The 23,468-nt window shown below is 44.7% G+C and overlaps 1 long non-coding RNA gene across 1 annotated transcript; it reads right to left on the bottom strand.

Moving 5' to 3' along the window:
• Positions 1-5,794: 5,794 nt before the first annotated feature.
• LOC113604558 (uncharacterized) lies at positions 5,795-23,233 on the bottom strand. The gene is made up of 3 exons (XR_008289084.1): positions 23,013-23,233; positions 15,031-15,079; positions 5,795-6,822 (listed from the first exon to the last, which is right to left on the bottom strand). It is a non-coding gene; the product is annotated as an uncharacterized LOC113604558 (long non-coding RNA).
• Positions 23,234-23,468: the final 235 nt, after the last annotated feature.

Raw genomic sequence — 23,468 nt, 5'->3', positions numbered from 1 at the left:
AGGACACAAGTTCAGCGTGAGCAGAGCACGGTAGGGGGAGAGGGCACAGGAAGAGCGGCATAAAACGAGGTGGGGAGAGCAGGGGGAGGCCTGGGTTTGAAGGTCCCATATGACATGGGAAGGCTTTTATCTTACACCTAGTGGGAAACTGCTAGGGGTTTTCAGGAGGCGAGTGGTGAGACCAAACCCTTTTATGGAAAGTTCATTCAGGCTGAGGAGTAGGGGCGAGGAAGTCAGGGTGGGCACAGGGGCCTGGAGATGTGGCAGCGGGGGAAGAAAAACCAATCAGGATACTATGGTCAAGGTCCAGGCAAGAAAGGAACTCAGACCCCAGCAGGGGAGGGATGTCTGTGCCTCCTCGGAGGGCACAAAGCAACCTTTCAGCTAACACTTAGAGCACTTCAACAGCGTCCAAGGAACAACACGTGAAAATGTCAAGAGATAGTGTCTGATCTTTTCTGACACACTGAACCCCATGAAACACTAAGAGCAAATTTTGCATTTGGCCTTATTTCCCCGTTTGCAGATCACTGTTGTCTGCAATTCTAAGAAGTACACTAAGAAATCCACGCCATGGTTTCCACTTGCAACAGTTCAACATTTTATGATGGATCCACTTTCATTTTGAAACAAGGTGATTCGTTTGTGTGCATAAATCACCTGAATAGAGAGCCCCAGCAAGTCTCATTGGAAAACAGCTCTGTACGCCCAACAGCAGCTTAATATTCCTTCAGTAAAAGGTCTCTCACTCTCCTAAGGAAACCATTTCAAAAACTGTCAGCCTCCTCCCCGAGAGCTTTCTCTTCGTTTCTGAAGCAGACTGTGGGCCAGCAGTGCCCTCTCCTGGCACCTTGGAGGTATAGCTTGACACTCACTTTTTTAGGCACCAAGGAGGTCTTCGTATAGAAAGAAGCCATTGTTGAGATTAATTCTCTCTACTCAGAGACCTAAATTAAGTTATTTAGGGCCAAGAGTTGTGGCTGAAATAGGGATCAAAGAGAAGGCTGTTTTTCCATGGGCAGTGTGAAAGAGACAGGAGACATATCAAACAAATCAAAAAAAAAAAACCAAAAAGCCTACATTTGTGGTCCAAAGCTGAGTTCAGGTGCCTGCATTGTCTCCTATCTGCCATGTGACTCTGGACAGGTCGTTTTCCTTTTGTTAATCTCACAAGACCCTTATGAGCACTAGATGCAAGAATGGATCTAAAAGCCTCTGCACATGGGAACTGTGTCAGAGATATGTCATATACAAATTTGAAACTTCCCTAAAGGAGTGTAATTGATATAAATGGGGGGGGGGGGGGATCTGCTTGCAAATATCAAGGACCTTAACCAAAATAGGCTAATCCTTTGACCCAACAATTACACTTTTAGAATTTATCCCAAAGACAAACAAGTGAAGTGTGGAAAAGTTCAATGTACAAAGATGTTCGCTATGGTGTTAAGTATAATTCAGGTGAGAAATCCAAATGTCCAGAAAACTAAGGAAATGGTTTGATAAACTCAGTATATCCATGCCATGTGTTTACATTTACCTCTGAAAATCAAGGTTTATAAAAAGTTTTCATTAGATTAAGGTATTTATGATGTTAAAAAGAACAGGCTGTATATCGTGTTAAATATAATTATCAAGGGGGCACCTGGGTGGCTCAGTCGGTTAAGGGTCCGACTTCGGCTCAGGTCATGATCTCTCGGTCCGTGAGTTCGAGCCCTGCGTCGGGCTCTGGGCTGACAGCTCAGAGCCTGGAGCCCGTTTCAGATTCTGTGTCTCCCTCTCTCTGACCCTCCCCCATTCATGCTCTGTCTCTCTCGGTCTCAAAAATAAATAAACGTTAAAAAAATTTTAAAAAATATATCAGGGATGTAAATACAAAAAATAAAAAAAAAACTTTGAAAGGAAAAAACGATGACATCAAGTGTTAGTGAGGAGGTAAAAGGGTACTTTCACACACTGCGGATACAAGTGAAAATTTGTAAAGTCAACCTGGACAGCCTTTTAGATAGATTTGTTAAACAAAAAGTGTACATATGATTTCATTCTTGAGTGATTACCCCAGGGGAAAAAAAAACTTGCATGTGAACACAAGAAATGCACATAAGGATATTTATCAACACATTTTTTATAAGAGTGAAAAACTGGAAAAAACTTGGACATCCACCCACGGGGAAATGATCAAATGAGTTACGACAGGTGTGTCTGGATAGACCAGGTGGGGGGAGACAACAGTGCAATCTTGATGCCTTAAGGAAATAGAAACGGCTTCTCTCTCACGGACACTGTATGCCCGACACACTTTTGCTGCGGATTCAGCTCTGTGGCACCCTGAGATCCAGGTAGAACCATGTGGTAGCTGCTAGCCACATGTGGCCACTAAGCGCTGGGGACGTGGCTGGTTGGAAGAGATATACACTGTAAGTGTAAATTACACACTGTGTTTCAAAGGCTGAGGATCAAAAATGTCAAATATCTCAATTAATTTCAATCTTGATTGCATGTTGAAATGAGAATGTTTACATATACTGGGTAAAAAAAATTTATTACCAAGTTAATTTTACTTGATTTTTAAATTTAAAAAAAATGTGGCTTCTAGAACGTTTAAAATTATAGACCAGCTTTTACTATATTTTTATTGGACAGAGCTGGTCTAAAACATCCCTAGTTCCCAAGGCAAAGGAAGAGAGATGGTGAAGCTCTCCTTGGCTCTTAAAAAGCTTTTGCATGGAAGTGACACGTGGGAATTTGTTTTAAATGCCCTTGCTCAAAGGAAATTATGCTGGCACACCTGAGTTAAATCGAGTGGGGAACTACAATGCTGTCAGGTCCCCAGAAAAGAGCGACAACTAAGATACTGGGAAACGGCCCTCCACGGACCATGCTGCAAAACACCTTGCAGGGGTTAAAATACTAGGGTACGTGAGCTGACATACAGAGTCCAAAAAATATTGCTGAGTACAAAAGCAAGTTGTTTAGCCATGCACACTATATCATACCGTTTATAAAATACACACACCCACGTGGGCAGAACAAAACTGCATACTCTATGCGGGCATATATCATTCAGGTAACTACGCATAGAAAAACGTCTGGAAGGATCCATACCAAACTTAAACCAACGGTCACCTCTTCAGGGGGAAGGGTAGCGTTACCTGTAATGTTTGAATATTTAGACCTCAGGAATGTGCTCCTCTGTGGGTTGGAGGTCTTCTGTTTGCCCTTCCAGATTGTCCCTCTAGCCTTGTCCACCTGTCCGTCCTGTGCTTGGGGAGGCCGACCGCCCTGAGGGGTGACCACTCTCCCTGGTTTCCAGGGGCTTCCAGCAGGGAGAGTGAAGATCAAGGACAAGTATACACACCCATCCCATGCTGTCCCATCACACACTCCTCCTGACGAGGGGCCCTCCCCATGCAGCTCGCTAGCTGGCTGTCTTGGGTCTGAACATTGTTTCTCCCTCGCCCCACCCTTAGGCTGTGAATGGCAGTGGCAATGGCAGCCCAGGTTACCGGACCCCTGGGGTCCCCGGCACCCTCACATCCTGCCCATGCCCTCACCAACAGTAACTTTGCTAAGTTCTCTTCAGCTGACACAATTTAAATGTGTCCTCTGCTTTTGTCCTTTTTTTTTGTCTTTTTGCTGGGTTTGGAATACAATGTGTTACTTTAAAAATCAGAAATAAATACAAATCACAGAAGAAAACAGAACCTGGACGGAATTATGACAACAACGTTGAATTTGTTTTGGCGATAGGATTTTTCGCGAGCCACTTTCTGTGACGCTGCACTTCGCTGTAGTTACTTTCTCTATAACAAACGTTGCCTTCGTAATTCACTTTCTAAGTAAAAGTACAAAATGGACAACACCAGTAAACAAAAAAAAAGGTTACTCTAAAAGTGAATTTATTCAGAACTTGCTGACCGTTGTTTATGGAACTGGGGCTAACAGGGAGTAGGTCCTTTCTTATCTGGCAAAGAACACCCTGCCTCCTTCATAATATCCAGGAGAAAAATCACGACTAGCATTTACTGAATGTTCATGACAGGCTAAGCACGGTCTTGTTCCCTGCTGCGGGTGACCTTCCTGTGACCCACGGCTAACAGCGCCACTGTTTTCTCTCTCGCGGAGGCAGGACCGCTTTCTGGCTCCCGAGCTGACTCCCATTACACGCCTCCCCACAAAGGCAGACTGGAGCATCACTGTGTGGGAGTTCTGAGTCCATTCCCATGGCCAAGGCATTCCGAGTGTGGCACACTGCTCTGAGACACGCCTGCTAAGTCCCGCACTGAGACATTCCTTGGGACACCACGGGGAGATCTTCCAAGGGCCACCGTCATAAGAATCCCCTCCCCCCACCTCTCGGGGGCCAGGGCACTCACCGCCCACTGCTAACACTTCATTTTTTTTTCATTCATTCAAATGTCTCCTGGGGCCCCGCACCCTTCCATGTGCAGTAAGACAGAGAAATGAGGCGGGTCTTGGAGAGGAATCGCTCCCCTCTTTAATCCAGTGTGGGTCATTCTTGAATCACAATATCAGCAGTATAGCAGGGTAGCAGAGGAGGAGAAAGATGAACAACCAAGGGGAGCTAAGTACTTGACTTAACTGACCTCTCCCCAGGGAGGTCTTCCCTGGGCCAGGGGCAATGTGAGCATTTGTGTGCCCCCTCAGGGAGCAAATGGTAATGTCTGGAGAAGCCCTGTGTTAGGACAAAGGACAGACGTTGCTGTTTGGTCTCCTTGGAGCAGTAGGGGGCCTTAGAAGGAATGTCAGCTGCCTAAGACACACAGCCTGGCCTCATGCACGTGCTTGCTCCTCTGGGAAGGGGACAGGGACTGCTTCAGGTGAGATCATTTGGTAAAAAGTAGGCTTCCCCTTCCACCTAAGGAAGCCCATTTCAGGTGCACCATTATTTGTGGAGAGTTTTGGTTAGCGGAAGATCTGATTGGCCCCCAAAGCATATGGATTTGATTAGAACCTTCCTGTTATCTTAATTGCACAAATCTCAACTAAGCAAGTCAGGATCTGCTTGGATTGAGGGCACTTTTCCCAAGGAGGAGCCTCAGGAAGCATTGCCTGCTGGGACGCTTACATCTGGGACCTGAGCTCAAATCCAGACCCTCCTGCCCACTGGCTGTGGAGCCATAGGAAAGCAGTGAAGCTGTCTTTTGTGTCCAACGGACATAACAGCCTCCCCCCTGGTGGTAGCCGAGTACACAAAGCAAAGACTCAATATACACGAGAAGATGTCATTATTAGTGGTGAGAGGGGTATCAATAATTAATCAGCCACAGCAAGTCTCGTGAAATGATTTCCTCATTTGTATCTTGCAGTTCTGCCCCCTCAGACTATTTTCTAACCTTCTGCAACAGAGCGTGGCTTCTGAGGATGTTTATTTTTTTTTATTTAAAAAGTTATTTATATTTTATGGTAAATACACAGAACATAAAATTTACCACTTTGGGCCATTTTTAAAGGGAAGGACTCAGTGGCAGAAGTCCATTCACAGTGCCAGGCAACCATTGCCACAGTCGACTTCCAGAATGTGTTCATCATCCTAGACAGAAACTCTATACCCGTGAAAGATTAGGTCCTCCTTTTCCCCTCCCCCCAGTCCCCAGTAATCTCTATTCTACTTCCTTTCTCTTTGACTATTCTAGGTACCTCATATGAGTGGTATCACGTAATATGTGTCCTGTTGTGTCTGGCTTATTTCACTGAGCACTGGGTTTTCAAGGTTCACGATCCATGTGGGAGCGTCCCAGGATGTTGTAAGTCAGGTCAGCGTAAGTGGATTCTACTACCTTTTTTGTGCCAGAAGCTAAAGATAAAGCAGTGAAGCTGCCTGACTTGACCCTGGCCCTGCCTCCCACCCCGCCGGAGCTTAATGTGGCCTGACCCCTATGGTCCATCATCATAGAGGGGGCGGAGGCAGGACACAAGCCCTATTTTGATTACAATCTAGACTCACCACACTCAGCCATGCTGCCTACTAAGTGCCAGACCTTGGTGGTATTTTCTATCTACTCCTCATTCATCGCTTTGGGCTTTAGAGTCAGACAGATGTGAATATGGTTTGAATCTCTAGCTCTGCCACCTGCTGGCCCATCTTCAAATACACACACGAAAAGTATTTGGCACAGTGTCCAGAATATGGTAAGCACTCATCAATATTAGCTGTGCTTTTCTTCATTCATCCAATGCCCATTTTCTAGATGTAGCTTCGCAGGCTCCATAAGGACAGCAACCATGCTTGTCTTATTGTCATGACACCTGCACGCCCAAACACAGCATGGCACCTGGCAGTCAGTGTTTACTGAAGGAGAGAGCACAGCCGAGGCCCCAGAGCTGGGCTGTGACTTTGGAGTCTGAACTCGCTCCATGACTGCTCACTGTTTCTCCAGGAACCTCCAGCCACCCCATGGCAGGGATGGGATGGGGAGGGGGGAGATCAACAGGTCAACAAACAATGGCCGTGGAATGTGATGCTAGTCACTTCTTTTGACACAGGCAAAAAAAGATGCTGCCTCCGAACTTAGATGAGAAAGAATTCACGGCACTTGACTTTGGTCCCTGCTTTGATATTGATGAACGAAGGGCTTTCACCTCAGTGCTGCACGTAACTCAAGCTCTGCCTTAAGAGAGGAGTAACTTCTGCCATGGTAAGATCAGAAGAAGAAGTGTGAACCAACCCAGGAGGTCCAGGAAGGGGTCCAGGTAGGAAGGCGCAGAGAGAAGGTAGCTGATCATCACTCACCAGCTCTGCCTCGGCTGTGGTTCTGCTGCGTAGCTCTTGGATCCCGCATTTCAGGGTCTCAGTTTCCTCACCTGTAAGAAGGGACATAACATTTCTTTCTTTTTTTTTTTAATTTTTTTTTTAACGTTTATTTATTTTTGAGACAGAGCATGAACGGGGGAGGGTCAGAGAGAGAGGGAGACACAGAATCTGAAACAGGCTCCGGGCTCTGAGCTGTCAGCACAGAGCCCGACGCGGGGCTGGAACTCACGGACCGCGAGATCATAACCTGAGCTGAAGTCAGCCGCTTAAACCGACTGAGCCACGCAGGCGCCCCATAACATTTCTCTTTCTGCCATTCTACATATGTTTTACTCCAATTCTATCAAGCCTGAGGGCTACCTCCTAGATTTGAAGGCAGAAGATTCAAAAGTGGTTGACAAATGTAATGGTGAAGACACACGAATTTTATCTGAGAAGTATTCAAGGATTGCCTGGAGTGTATGCGGCACTGTGCCAGCCCCACGGAGGCTAATAAGTTATCGTCCCTGCCCTTAAGGACACACTGCTCAGCAGTTTTCATTTCACTGTATTTAATGTTTATTTATTTTTGAGAGAGAGAGAGAGAGAGAGAGAGAGAGAGAGAGAAACAGAATCCGGAGCAAGCTCCAGGCTCCAAGCTGTCAGCACAGAACCCGACACGGGGATCAAACCCATGAACCATGAGTTCACGGCCTGAGCTGAAGTCGGACGCTTAACTGACCGAGACACCCAGACGCCCCATTCAGGAGTTTTCATTTTCAAATGAAAAAAATACAGTAACAAAATAAATAAAATTTAAAAAATGAAATGAAAACGCTAACAGCAGAGGTGACTGTGTGACTCCTACATCCTCCCCACAAACTGCCTCCGGGAAAGATAATGAATGTCACTCTGGAGTCACGGCTGCAAATTTTAAAGAACCAACTAACCCAGTAAAGAAGTTTGGGATATGCTGTCAAGCAGCTGAACTTTCTTTGCCCTTTCACGAAAAGGATTTTAATTCCACAAAAAAAGTCATGATGATATAATGGATGACAATTAGGAGCATTAAGATCTGCCACTTAGAGAGCGATAGTGCCCTGAGAGCATCAGATGTGCACTTTGCAGAGAGAGCTTTGAGACAAGAGCAGGGGACTCAGGCCGGACAGGGCGGCCCGCTGCAGGACGCAGGTGCCCTCCCACTTGACTCCACGGGAGTGTCACCACGGGACGCTCAGACCAGGCACATTAGGTCCAGCCTTTCCACCTACAAAACCTCCCTTTCCTGACATGGAGTAGGCAGTAAGACCACTGAAAGGAGATGAGCCAATGGAAAGAGAAAATGAGTTTGGTATCAGAAAAGATGCACATTCTGATGCGACCCTGATCATTAGATGTGTGCCTTTGAGCAAGTCAGGTAACCATCTGTAGTGTTTCTGTAGACTGCGCAGCTTATCAACGGCAGAAATTTTTGTGCTCACAGTGCTGGAGGCTGAAAGCCTGAGATCAGAGCTCCTGAGGGCATGAGCGAGGGCCCTCCTCCAGGTGACAGACATCTTGCTATGTGCTTAGGTGGTGGGAGTTCTCTGGAGCCTTATTTACAAGGGCACTAATCTCATTCATGAGGGCTCCACCCTTATACCTATCACCTCCCAGAGGCCCCACCTCCTGACACCATGATCCTTGGGTGTTACGGTTTCAACATATCAATTTCAGTAGGACACAAATATTCATACCATAGCAATAATGTTTACGTGGCCTGTCTGTTTTCATCATTTTACTTTAATCTTTCTTCTTCCTTGAATATTAAAGTGTGTCTTTTGTGAGCAGCAAACAGCTTTTGAAAAATTTCTCATCTGACAATCTTCATCATTTAATTGGGATGTTGAGTTTACACATCATGTGATTGCTGACACATTTGGGCTTAAATCTACTATCTTTCTATGAGTTTGTATTTATCCCATCTATTCTATACTCTTGTTTTCTAATCCTCATTTCTTTTGGAGATACCTATTTTTTATCTTATTTTTTCTCCTGTATTTGCTTGTTAGTTACATATGCTTTTGCTATCCTTCTACTTATTGTCCTAAATATTAAAATATAGCATAATATTTCCTTTTAAAGTGGTATTTTTTTAATGTTTATTTGAGAGAGAAAGAGATCATGAGCAGGGGAGGGGCAGAAAGAGAGAGGGAGAGAGAGACTCCCAAGCAGGCCCCACGCTGCCAGCACAGAGCCCAACATGACCTCTATTCCACGAACTGCAAGATCATAACCTGAGCCTAAATTACAGGTCAGACGCTCAACTGAGTGAGCCACCCAGGTGCCCCTAAAGTGGTATTTTTTATACTTCCTGGATAATGCAAAGTAATTAGAGAATTTTAACTCCATTTTAACTGCCCTGCCTACTGGATATTGTTGTTATTTTAATATACAGTTTTAGAATATTTCTCTATAATACATATAAAATTAAAATACTGTGTCTTAACACATATATGTGGATATGTGTGTGTGTGCATACTCAAACATATGTAAATCTCATAAAACCATATTATTATTATTGATTAATGCAACCATTTTTAGATTTAACCACATTTTACCTCTCACCTTCCAGTCACTATTATCTCTCCTAGAGTTAACCATTGCTGATTTCATTCACTGTAAATCCATGCTTATTTTGTTTCTTTTAACTTCATGATTTTTATGGACTTAATACATATGCTTTTTTATGCCTGGCTTCTTTTACTCAATATTTTTCATAGAGATTTTTTTAATGCTCGTGCAACTAATTTTAAACCGCTTATCCCTATGCTGTATAACATTCCATAGTGTGAATATATCACAATTCCTTTGTCCTGCCTTTTTTTTTTTTCTGGACACTTGTCCAGACCCTTTTCCTTTGATTTTTAAAATGAGTTTTATTATGATGTACTTAGGTAGTGATTTTCTTTGTATTTACCTTACTTTGTGTGTGGAGAGCTTCTGGGTGGGATATGTGGTTTGGTTTCTTCCATCAGTTTTGGAAAATTCTCAGCGACTGACATTTCAAATACTGCCTCTGATCCATTCTTTCCCATGTCAGTTTCTGGGACTCAAATGATATGTTTCCTGTGCTCTTTCCTCTGTCTAGCATTATTATTGTCTTTCTCTGCTTCAGTCTTGGTATCTTCTTCTGATCTTTATTCTGCTTTATTAACTCTGTTTAACTTTATCAAATCCTTATTTCAGTTATTTTATTTTCAGTTCTAGAATTTCTATTATATTCTTTTTATGTTTTATAGTTATTTACTCTAAATCTCCATTTGTTTTTTATCTCTGAATCATGGCCCTGCTAAAATCCCCATCTGATAACTCCCCTATCTGGATCTCCCATAGGTCTGTTTCTATTGTCTGGTTGACTTTTTTCTTTTTTGGTTCTATTCTATATACTTTTAGGTCTGATTAATTTTGACCATGAGGCTTGTATTTAGACAGCGTAGATATCATTTGAGGCTCTGGAGGATGTATGCTCCTCCAGAGAGGATTCCTTATTATTTCTGGCAGGCAGCGAGCTGGGGCAGGTCACCTTAATGCAGTTATGGATTGAACTTCATCCTTTGTGAAGGGAGGCCTAATCCAGTATGAAATCTTTGGGGGAGGGGCTCAAAATGGAAACTCTGGGATATTTACCAGCCAGCCCCCCACCTGTCAGCAAGCTCTGAAATCCAATTTTCCCTCAATTGCAGGAGACTGATAAAATCCCTGCTCAGGCTCTTACCCTCTCTTCTGCTGCTATCTGCTCATCTTTCAGTCTTTGTCACAAATTTCCAATCTCCAAATTTTTTGGTGGGGGGAGGGCAGTGAGCTTTGCAAATGCTGGGAACCCCTCTTTGGCTTCCTATCTCTTAGAAACCTTGTATCTGCTAGATTTAATTGTTTCTCTAACTCTCTAACACTTTCAGACACATTATTCTTCCAGTATTTTTTTTCAGCCTTTCTAAGTGTGGGAAAAGGATCAATCTGAAATAACCTACTTTGATATTTCCAGAGGCAGAAATTCACTACTATATGCTTTTATCTTTGCCAAATTGACAGATTAATTGGTACCTCATTATTATCCTATCCCCCTATCTAAGATTAGCACCGCAACAGCGGAGGAATCCACCTTCAAGTGATTGGAAAATTAAATCACTGTGTTTAAAAGTGACCAGAGGTCATTTTTATATCTGAAAGTACCGCAACAGTGATGAGACCTACCCTTGATTTAACCAATGTGTAGGGGGGAAAACGACTACCCACTAAGCAGATTTGAAAAGGCAGTAGCTGGGAAAGAGTTGTTTCATGATCATACCCTGCTAAATTATGCTCATTCGATAAAATGCTTACAATGAGTACAACAATGAGAATCACAAAGACACCACAATTAATATTTTGACAAAATATTCTGCCACTTATGCATTTATTAATTCAACAAATACTGACTGGACACCTAACACGTGCCAAACTCTGCAAAGTACTCAGAGTGGAGTTGTACATGACGAGGAGCTGGTAGTCTTTCCTACACAGTTTGAATTAAGAACTATGGCTCTGGAGGGGCGCCTGGGTTGGTCAGTCAGTTGAGTGTCTGACTCTTGATTTTGGCTCAGAACATCATCTCATGGTCATGGGATTGAGCCCCGCTTCCAGCTCCACACTGAACGCGGAGTCTGCTTAAGATGGTCCCTCTCCCTCTCCCTCCTTTCCCTGCTTGCGCACACTCTAATTAAAAAAATAAATAAGCAAACAAAAAAATAACAAATTCTGGTTCTGCAGTCAAAAAAGATGTAATTTTATGTCCTCAGGGACAAGAGAGAAATTAATGTAATTTCAGTAACAAAGAATGTAATTAACGTTATACAATACTATAGTATTATTATACAAGAAGATGAACTTATGCTATCACTGACTGAATGAATGATTCATCCTCCATGTGCTAGATTATCTCTAATGTTTTTTTCATTGAGTTCTCATAGTTTGTGTTCTATGACCCTATAAAATCTATGGATGGTGGTGAGTGAGAACGCATTTTTAGGTTCAACAAGTTCTTAACACCCTGAGACACTAGAGGGCAGGAAAACCACACCAAAAAAAAAAAAAAAAAAAAAAATACGCATCCCCTTGTTGGATGATAGCATGGTGAGAAAAGGCTCTTGCTAGCCTGCATACTTTCTTCCTGCCTAGGAGGATCCTGCCCTGACCAGCTGGCATGGATCTTCCTCAGCACTTATATCTCTGACATAGGTCAATTGCATCACCGTTTTCCGGCTCTCAATCCTCTCTGCAAAGACTATTTTCAGGATGGAAATTCATAACTCTTGACTAGAAATCAGATGTAATATTTGAAATTGGGACTATCCTGGGAAATTTCCAACGCGAGGATGTTACAGCCAAAGCCTCTCGAGTCTCTAAGATTAGCACTACACGGCAGAAGAGTCCACCTTCACTATGAACCTTCTGGTTCATAGAAGTTCACTCGTTTATTGAGTCAGAGTGGAGAAAGCAAACTTGCATATTGTGTACCTAATACTTGTTCGTGTGAAAGTGATGGAGATGGGGCACAGGATAAAAGCATTTGGGGGATGACCTCACATCTGCTGTGCTGGCAGCAGGCACCCCGGTGATCACAGAGCCGAGGCTGGAAACTTCCATGTGAGTGTGCAGAACGAAATCAGAAAACAGAAGCAGGATGGTTCTGGAAAGTGGTAACAGTGAAAAACCATTCCTTGTCAATTCAAAGAACAGGAAGTACAGGGACAGACTTCAAAGAAAGCAGGAAGGATTTTTATTTAAAACCAAGGGAAATATTCTCTGATTCTGAGGTAGAAGTTACCATGGGCAGAGCCTTACGCTATCGATCAACAGAACACAAGGCTAGGGAGGGCCCTGTGACTGCGCACGCCCCAACTGTTCAGTGTATAGGTAAGTAGACTGGGACCAGTGAGAGGTGGTCTTACACAAACTCTCACAGTGAGCCTCTGACACGGTCCCTCCTATTGCAAGTCTTGGTCCAAGATGTTGATTCCTTAGACTGAAAGTCCAGGCTTAGGGAATAGGTGATTTGGGGTTGACCAACTGGTATCCAATTATTGTTGGCATGGTTCCCAGAATGTGTTGAAGTGGTCCACTCAAAGCTAGGATTAGCCAGTTCTAGCTGGCCATGATTGTCAGACTTGGAAAACCATCATGTTCCCAGAAAATACTTTCAGACAAGAGTCTCTGCTCAGTTGGTCAGTTCCTTGTCTTGGGTATTCCAATCCTTCCATTGCCCAAAAGGTTCAGTGGTCATTGGAAGAGGCTGATGGGCTTATGTGACCACATATCTAACTCTCTGCTTTATTAAAGGACTAATAACTATTTTATCCAACCTGATATTCCTACCTTTCATCTAACCCAAGAGAATCTGATTTTTGCCCTCTTTTATTAGTGAAGATGAGCTTGTTAATTAGTTGAGATCACTCAGAGGGAAATGGAACGGAACTCATGTATACCTTATACTCCTTATGAACCAGATAGTCAGAATGCTACTTTGAGCATAGGGCTATATTCAATTCTCAAAACAACCTTGTTAGGAAGAGATTTTCATTCCCATTTTACAGACGCAGAAACCAAGGTTCAGCAATGTTAAGAAATTGGTCAAGGGTCAAGGAAATTCTAAGCTGCAAAGTCAAAATTCAAAACATGGTGGGTCTCATTCTAAAATACATTTTCCCTCAGATATAAGGAGAGCCTTGATTAAATAACTTAGGTACCAGAATATAGGGCGCCCAAACCATGGCAGAGAGAACCAGGAATGAAGGGGTTCCCAGATAGAAAGAGGATCTCTTCAAGTTGGCTGAAGACTGAGCCCAGGGCCTATGACACAAAGTTAGGAGGACAGGGATGTGCTTTTAAAGTAGAGGCGGCCAATTTAATAATGTCAGACATTAATGTTGCATGACGCTTTGTGCTTTATGAAGCACTTTTATGTGCATTATTTCACTTGTGTTCCACTGCAATTCTGCAAAACAGGAGGAAATGATATTGCTACTGTTAGGTGATGTTTGAATAGATTGTTTTGAAAAATTATTCAACTATATCAAATTACATAAGGAAGGAAGGAAGAAGCGCCTGGTCTGTTGTACAGTCTCTCCATGTTCCACAAGGGGAAATTTGGCCTCATGAGGGTCAATTTCACTGCTGTAACAGGAGCCAAGGCATTGGTGAAAAAGAGAGGGATCTTGACTGTCCGCCTTGCAGAAGAAACACCACTTTGGACATCGCCCGCAGGACCCTCTCTTTTGCTAGGTGTGTGGGCCCTGGGTGCAGTACAGGCATGAAGCCTCCTGCGTGTGTCATTCTCATTCATTTATTCATTCAGTTACCCATCCACAAATGGGCATGGAGCACCTACTAACTGTCTGGCATTATGTTAAGTTTATAAAGAAAATGGCGGGTCAAAACCAGATGTTGTCCCTGCCTCACTGACCTGGGACTTTATCCTTCCTGCCTATCTGTTAAGTGTGTACTCATCTCCAACTGGGGTTTTAACTTTGACTCCCCCAATTACTAATCAAGTACCTTTTCATGTGGGCATCCACTAAAATGCCTTGTGTGAAGGGATGAAATGAACAGGTCTGTATTACTGTTAAGGTCTCTCTGGCTCCAGTATAGAGAATGGACTGAAGGGAATCTGCCAGAACGCTGGTCCAGCAGCCCAACCCTAACAGGAAGGCAGCTCGGGTCAGGGGCAGAGATCAGGCACCAGACTCTACAAGGAATTTAGGAGATAAAATTGAGAGCAGGGTCTTCAAATTCCTGAACATCTGCAGGACTTGAAAAGAAGAAATTAGAATTTCTGGAATTGGAAATTGGAAATCTTGGAATGTCTGAAATCACAGGTTTTTCTTAAAATACTTCCAACATTCTTTATACTCCTTCATCACTCTTATGGTTATCTGAAAAAATCTGTTGGGTACTTAAGAATAAATAACAAGAATAGGAAATTTTAAATTTCATGTCTTTACAGAGAACGGTAGCTTGTAGCAATATTCAAACACTGGAAAAATGCCAGCAAATGTTATAAGATGGTATTCCAATAATGTAGCATTCAGATCTCCTACCAAGATTAATGATGCTACACAGAATTACATGTCAAAATTGCCAATTTAAGAACTTAATTTGTTTGTAAAACTCATTATTTCTTGGAACATCATCGGATTTGTATAAAGCATACTATGTGCATAAGCGTATTAATGCTCATTTCATTTGTAGGGATGACTCACCATTAGCAGCAGACAGAGCCAGGGACACCACTTATAAACACGGCAACAGCTACAAGAGAAACAGATTAGATTGTGATCATCTGGGTTCCCAGAAATGTCCTCCTTAACCTTTCTCCTTGTCAGCTTCTGCTCTTGCTTGAAGCTTGAAGTCACTGGCTTCTTTCCAACCAGTACCATCTCTGTTACTTGATAAGCTTTACATCTCACAGGAGATTTGTAATACTTATTTCCCATTTTCCTGACTTCTTGACCAATTTTTCTCAGAATTGGGGATTCAGAAGACTGCAAATTCCCTGAGAAATGCTGTTACAAAATTCTAGAATGCAAGCACGGGGCTTGAGGTGGACTGACATGTTCAACACTCTGGCTGAGAGATGGTTGATAAATCTCAAGCCTGTTTATATCTGTGTTCTCTCCATCCTTCAGACTGGTTAGTCATCATGAGGCAGGTCAACAATGAAGACAGTGAGGTAAATAAATAACCCTACCCTATTATACACAATCAGAACAAAATTTCCCAACAATGAACTCTTAATCCTCTTTGAAAAAGTAATACACCTTCAGAAAGAGCATGGAACAGACCAAAACACAAATATTCCCCCAAATCTAGGGCTTTTCCCATGGGATCATTGAACCTTGGACTTGGGAAGGAGAGAAGATGGGTCAGATAGAGATACGAACATGATTCCTGTAGGATAATTTTCTCTTAGACATATTACCAGATTATTCATTGATTTCAACCCTGAAACAAAATATTTTGCTCAGTCAATAGCTACTCCTAAAGATCAGGTGGTTATCAAGGATGTGGAGAAAGGGGAATCCTTCTGCATAGTTGGTGGGAACGCTAACTGGTGCAGTCCCTGTGGAAAATTGTACGGAGTTCCTCAAAAAATTAAAAATAGAACTACCCTAGGACCCAGCAACTGCACTACTAGGATTTATTCAAAGCATACAAAAATGCTGACTTGAAGGGGCACATGCACCCCCATGTTTACAGCAGCACTATCAGCAACAGCCAAAGTATGGAAAGAGCCCAAATGTCCATCAACTGATGAATGGATAAAGAAGATGTGGGATATACGTGTATACAATGGAATACCACTCGGCAATCAAAAAGAATGAAATCTTGTCATTTGCCAACAACATGGGTGGAACTAGAGGGTATTATGCTAAGTGAAAGAAGTCAGCCAGAGAAAGGTACATGTAATATGATTTCACTCCTATGTGGAGTTTGAGAACTCCAGATGAACATAGGGGAAGGGAAGGAAAAATGAGATAAAAACAGAGGGAGGCAAACAATAAGAGATTCTTAAATACAGAGAACAAACGGGGCTGCGGGAGGGGAGGTGGGGAAGGGGCTGCGTTAAATGGGTGATGGGCATTGATGAGGGCACTTGTTGGGTGGGATGAGCACTGGGTGTCACATGTAAGAGATGAATCACTGGGTTCTACTCCTGAAGCCAAGACCACACAGTATATTAACTAACTTGAATTCAAACCAAAACAATAAATAAAAACTAACACTAAAAATATAATAAAACCATCTTAAGTTTTGAAAAGATTAGGTGGTTGAAAGTGTGAAAGCATGGCTAAGGCATAGTGAAGTATGCATGGTTTTTTAAAAATGTATTTTTATTTATTTATTTTTGAGAGTGTAAGTGAGCAGCAGAGGGAGAGAGAGAGAGAGAGAGACAGAGACTCTTAGGCAGGCTCCACACCCATCACGGAGCCTGACTCGGGGCTCGATCGCAAGAGCCTGAGATCATGACCTGAGCCGAAACCAAGAGTCAGACGCTTCACCTACTGAGCCACCCAGGCACCCTGAAGTATATACATAGTTTACAAGATAAGATCAAGATAAAAAATATTAATACAGAAATAAGATAAATCCATTGAGATTTTTTTTAAAAACCGAATTTGAGTCTCTCCACTAGCAATAAACAAGATGTGTTAGATCTTAGATCCCTAAGATGCGTTAGAAATTCAGGGGAGAGATGAAAGCAGAGATAGTCTGTCTACTGGCTTAACGGCCGTGGCCACTGGCAACATTTCTAACAGCAGTGTTTTCTCCAGACCTGTGACATGTATACTTACCTAGGAACGTATAGCAACTTACAGTGCTGAAATCTACACCTGGGCTGGGAAGACACTTGGCTGTTTGCCACTCAGTAATCAAGACCCCTCTGGGCATTTGGCATGGTCCCTTTTGTTCTGGTGCATTTGTCATAGCTTTCCCCACAGGGAATTATTTCTCAGGGTGTGTAGGAACGGGAAAACTGGGAAGAAAATGAAGATTGCAGAGAGAAGAATACAATGTGCTAGAAGAATCTTAAAGACCCAGAGCTATTTATAGATCTTGAAATAAATGGCCTTCCTTTGATTGGAAGAGGCACTTCTAAAAGAGCTTAAAAAAAAAAAAAATAGGACAAGAGATTGGTGGTAAAGGGGGGAAAATTATCTAAGACCTGTCTGTCTGGTATAATTTTTTCTTAGAAAAAAAAAATCAGAATTGCCACATTATCACATGTACCCAAAGGGAGAAAAAGAAGTTATTTGAAGAGGTGGCAGGTCTTCCAAAAAGGTTTCTTTTTCTTTCTTTTTGGAGGCTACAGATAAAAATCAAGAAACTGACTGAAAATTGGACAAGAAACGTTTGGCTTGCTGGTGTATTTTAGGGTCAAAGTTTATTTTGCAAAGGCATGTGTGGTTAAAAAAGTCAGATACGAGGTCAGCGTATTCTTAGAAGACATTACATGCCGGGAGAACTGGAAAATACTTGCACAATTGTATCCACTCATTTTTTAAGTATAAATTACTTGACTCCAGTTCAAGCTAATTGTGAGAAATCAATTCAATTAAACAAAAATACAGAATAACAGAAACAGGCAATGAGGAGGATTTGGAGCCAGATCTTAATCGACTTCATGGCTAGTGGGCATAAAACAGGTTATCAAAATCTGCCAATCACCCAGGAAATTTAAAGTCATCAAGGGTATTTTAGAGCAGGGATTATCAGCCATGGTTGCCCACTGAAAAGCTTGAAGAACTCATAAAAATGTCTGATGCCTGGTTTGCAGCAACTTTAATTTGATTGGTCTGGGGTCAAGACTTTTAAATGATCCCCAGATAATTCTGATAGTCAGCCAAGACCAAAAGCCACTGATCTAAGAAGCTAATTAGGGCATCAGACTCCTAGTATCTTTGGGTCCGTTCATTATCTCCTGGGAATCTGAAATCTGGGCTCTTCCCCTGGGCCAAGTTGGGCCAGACAGGGAAGACTTGCTGTGAATGGGGATGTCTCTTATCCCTGCTGGGCCCTGACCGCTCTTTCCCTTTCTGTCAGTTTAAAACTGTGACTCTGTTGCTCCTTTTTCACCAGTGTTTCCCCTTCATCTGGGAGATCAAATGTTTTGCTCCATCCGAGCAGTTGGTGGTGCAAACTCTGTAATTATACGTGTAGTTCTTCCTCTTTTCTTCTGCTTTTCCTTCTTCTTCGTTTTGTTTTGCTTTGTCTAGACCTTGATTTAAAAATTTTGTGAGGGGCACCTGGGTGGCTCCGCCAGTTAAGCGTCTGCCTCATGATTTCCGCTCACGTCATGATCTCACGGTTCCTGGGAACAAGCCCTGTGCCAGGCTCTGCACTGAGAACACAGAACCTGCTCGGGATTCTCTCTCTCCCCCTCTTTCTCTCTGCCCTTCCCCTGCTCACTCTGAAATAAATAAATAAATAAAGTTTTGTGACTCTCAGATGGGCATAAAACAAATGGAACTGTGGCTTTTGCTTCCCAGTCTACAGAGCTGGCTCCATCCAAGGGCATGTTTCATATACTAAAACCTCTTTTTGAAAACCATTTATGTCTTCTTGCTGGACGTTGCCCTGCGACCCACGGTGGCTCCGGCTGCCAGGCTTCCACCTGAGCTTTAGGCAACCCCGGAACTGTTAACACGTGGCTGTCACAGAGCAATGACTCTTCGACACAGGCTTTTAGCCGGAGCTCCTACAACGGCCCTGCTCCGGGATTTCACACTGCTCCATTAATGAAGATGCGGAGTGTAGCATCCTTAGAAGACACCTTTGCCAGCTGGACAACCCATGCAGATACAGTGTATCTGCTTTCGGGCTCTCTGTTCGCATTAAGAGCCCAGGGTCAGCTTGACCTGAAGCAGAACACAGGCAATCGGCCCCACAGGAAAGAATGGTTACTGTTCCTTTCCTGGGAATTTCAATCTCTTGCCACCACCTGCAACTCAACCTCGGCCAGGCCTCCACACACAGCGGGAGGGCCGAGGACAAGGGGTGGGGTCTTCTGAGCTCCCACATTCACCACCCTGGGCTGCTGCTTCTTTCTCCTTCCTTTTCTCCCTCCTGCCAAGTGTCACACTCTCCTGCCAGGCTGTGTGTGGGGCAGGGGTGGGAAGAAGGCCGCGTGCCCTACGAGCACCAGGCAGGGCAAGTGTGTTTGCTTCTTGATCCTGAGACAAGGAAACCAAATCTCCGGGGCTGCACAATTCAGATTTTTGTGGATTGGACAAAATGAGGAGTAGCATTTGGCTACCGCTGGTCCAGGGCATGGCTGGCTGCGTCTGCCATGGTTTGGCCTCCAGCCCTCACCTGCCGTTAGGCAGAACCCCTGAAGCCCGTCACTCTGGTGGATCAGCCCACTGGAGTCCCATTTGGGCCCTTTTAAGGGTCAACAGTGTAGAGCCCACCTCCCTGCCTTCTCCACAGGAGCCAGCCATGAGGGAAACGTTCAAGGTCAGCATCAGCTGCTGCTACCACCAGCCCAGGGCACCCCAAACGCAAGATGATACCCGTTAAAGCAAACAAATCCCCTTTACCATGCCCTTGGGTTGGTTTTGAGCTGACTACTCATTAGCCATCTAGCCTCTGGAGCAGTGGTTGTCCAAGTTCCCAACTCACTTGGGGAACTTGTTATAAATGCAAATCCTCAGGTCTCACCTAGACCTATTAAATCAGCAAACTCTGGGGGGCGCCTAGGTGGCTCAGTCGGTTGAGCATCCGACTTTGGCTCAGGTCATGATCTTGCAACTTGTGGGTTCGAGCCCCACATTGGGCTCTGTGCTGACACCTCAGAGCCTGGAGCCTGCTTCAGATTCTGTGTCACCCTGTCTCTGCCCCTAACCCACTTGCATTCTGTCTGGCTCTCTCACAAATAAATAAACATTAAAAAAAATTTAAATCAGCAAACTCTGGATGGGTGATTCTGAGAGCCCCTGTTTAGGGGTACTGTGTCAATGTGGTTGGGAACTGATGGGCTTACGAACTCTTGAGCAAATGACCCAAGCTTACCAAGCTTCTGTTTTCTCATCTACACAACGGGAGTATGAAAATTCTGCCCTCACTGGGTTGTTTTGATGTTTACATGGAGTGAAGCATGTCCAGGGCTTAGCAGGTAAAATCCCAATTAACATGAACCCTGGCTTTGATCCTGTGTCACCTTGAATGCCAGCTTTGTTGTTGCCTCTTGTGTTTCTGTCATGGAGTTGCCCTGAAAGCCACATTCAGGGAATGGACCTCACTGCCACCCTGCCTCTGGATGTGTGTCCTACCCTTCCATACTGTTCCTGTTAGGTATTTCTCTCTCCTGGGCAAGCCCTCTAATGGACAGAAGAATGCCCCAGGGTTTTCCTTTTCCAGAGAAAAGGCTCTCAGGAGAAATGGCAGGGTGGATTTTCAACAAGACAAGCCTAGGGGCTCTGGTTAAAATCACAGGGACATTGGTTCCTAACGGTGCCCCTGACAGAACCCGGTAAAGGAGGTGAGATGCTCAAGGGCAGCATAATGAAACCAGCAACAGTACCTACGGACCTACGGGTGAGGACTGCCTATGACAGGACAGATGCTTAGAGATGGGGACAGGGCTTAGGTGACACCCAGCTTGGGGTGGGAAGAAGGCAGAAGAGCTTTTCCAGGAAAACTCTCAGTCCTCAGAGCTCGATGGCTGGTGGGGACACCAAACAGAAACTTGTGGTGTCATAGAGGCTCCCGGGTTTCCAGGATCAAGTGTGTTTGAATTGTGAATCTTAGCTCAGCCACCCACTACACAAGGTCTGAGTCATGGGGCATGTCATTTCTCTGAGATTTTATTTTCTTCTTCACAAAACAGACAGAATGAGGATTCCATTAAATAAATCACTGGGGCGCCTGGGTGGCTTGCTCGGTTAAGCTCTGACTTCGGCTCAGGTCACGATCTCACAGTTTGTGGGTTTGAGCCCTGTGCAGGAGCCTGGAACCTGCTTCGGATTCTGTGTCTCCCTCTCACTCTGCCCCCCTGCCCTGCCATGCACTGTGTCTCTCACCCAAGAATCAACATAAAAAAAAATTTTTTTTTTAATCATGTGAGAGCACTGTGCAAATTAAGAGCACACGCGCAGGGTCAGGCGTGGGTGTTATCAGGGGCAGCTGGTTGTGGAATCTCAGAGAGGCCTGAAGTTTGGCTTGGCCACTTAGCAACTGTGTGACCTCAAATGGGACCTCTTCCAGCCTCAGTTTTCCCATGTGTGAAGCGCGGACAATTTTACATGCCTCCCACACAAAGTCACCGCGGGACTTACAGCCAGGGGGCCCAAAGACCCCAGCGCAGATGAGACACACGCGTGTCGTTGCCTCCCTTTCTCCACAGATGAGCTATCGTAAGGGACCGGAAAGGCTGCATCTCTGAGGGCTCCTTTCATGCTTATCACTCCTGAGCCTGTGGAGTCAACTCTACCCAATGCTCAACTGCCGGGCTCATCTCGCATCTGTTTTGAGATTCCTGGGGTTGAAAGGACAAAGACTCCTTTCCTCTGCCTGGCCTTCCCTCCACTGGCAGTCAGTTTTTCTGAACGGTCCCTAGGCTTGCCAACAAAAGGCTATATGGGGGTTCCCCGGCGAAAGGGGCCCCCTTAGCCACAGCATGTCCCATGAGCTGAGTCACGGGCATATTTAGCAGGTGACCATCATAGTATTCTTAAAGCCTCTCCCCCGCCCTGGCTCACATGTGAAGCCTGTATCAGCTGCTGCACCTGGGGCGTTCACAGGGGGAGACAGACAGTCCCCCTTCGTGGAGTAAACAGACCCCACGCTGTCCCCTAGAGAACAGCCTCCTGTATGTCTGGATCGCACGTAGCCATCTATGATGGTTTCCTTGTGAGCTGGGGGTCCTCTATCGGCCGCAACATGCTCCCGCACAAAGCAGCCGTCTAAACCTCTCACACAGCTCTTCCGCTCACAACCCGTTTTACCAGATGTTCCTTAGGAAGCTAATGCCCCCGACCCACAAAATGACACAGTTCCTTCACACCGTAGCCCTGGTTTCATTAGTTTCTGGGTTTTGCCCTCCTCCTACAGTGACTGCTTTCTTTTCTTTCCAAACTCACCCAGGCCCCAATCTGGGCTTGGTTTCGGCCTCAAGGCCCAACTCAGCACTTCTGTTTGCTTTTGTTTTAGCTACTATGAGTAACAGCAAACAAAGGATCATCGTTATGTTTAGCTTCTTGTCTGGCATTTCCTTCCATTTCCAGTGGCTCACCTCCCCTGGAGCAAGTTCCCTCTCTCAATTCCACTGGTAACATTTCTTTTAGTAACTGAGTCCAGGAGTTCATGCTCCAGACTATAAGTGATCCCACGACCATCCAGGAATCCAACGTTCTTCGTCCCCCAGCCTGTCATCCTGTCTCTTCCCAAACCACGTTTCTGTGACCCAGGGCTGTTCTAGCAAATTGCACTTGTGACAGTGACTAAAAGGATTTCTAATTCGAGCATGTGGTCTGGGGGGGGGGGGGGGGGGGGCGGGGAGTGGGGAGCAGGGTTCCTCCATAACATCAAGCAATTCTCAGACAGCAGCTGGGTAGTTTACAATTCAACAAAATGATGACACTATCCACCCTGAGAGAGCATGAGATCCCACAGGAGAAAAGCCCAGTCCTATCAGACCACCGCTGTCCCACCTCAGATGCCAGGCTCAGGCCCGGGTCCTTACCTGTGGCTCAGAATGCCTGGCTACAAATAACACGTTCCAATGACCTCCTCCTTGAGTTGAATTAATTTGCTAGATCCCTGGTTTATGTTAAAAGGGTGTAACGCAGGAACAGTCAGGTAGAGGACAAGCACAGGGCAAGGTGTGTGGGTGGGGGGGCGGGGTGGGGAAGGGTGGAGCTTCCACGCTCTCTGGGAGCACGCCACCCTTCCAGAATCTCCACCGGTTCCCCACCCTGAAGCTCTCCAAACCCTGTCTTTTCCCCACCATCTACCTCCCAGTTTTTATGACGGTTTCATTCCATAGGCCCGATTGATTACATCAATGACCAATGGAGATGGCTTCCACCTGGTTGCCAGGAGTAGCAACCTGTGATTGGAGGTTTGGAACTCTCAGTCCCACCCGCAGACTTCTGGGGAAAGGGCAAGGCTGGAGATCCTTAATCTCAGGTGCAGGCCA

The sequence above is a fragment of the Acinonyx jubatus genome, chromosome A1, assembly GCF_027475565.1.
Source record: "Acinonyx jubatus isolate Ajub_Pintada_27869175 chromosome A1, VMU_Ajub_asm_v1.0, whole genome shotgun sequence".
In the NCBI taxonomy this organism is placed as follows: Eukaryota; Metazoa; Chordata; class Mammalia; order Carnivora; family Felidae; genus Acinonyx; species Acinonyx jubatus.
The sequence above is the reverse complement of the archived record's forward strand: the minus strand, read 5'-3'. Positions and strand labels throughout refer to the sequence as shown.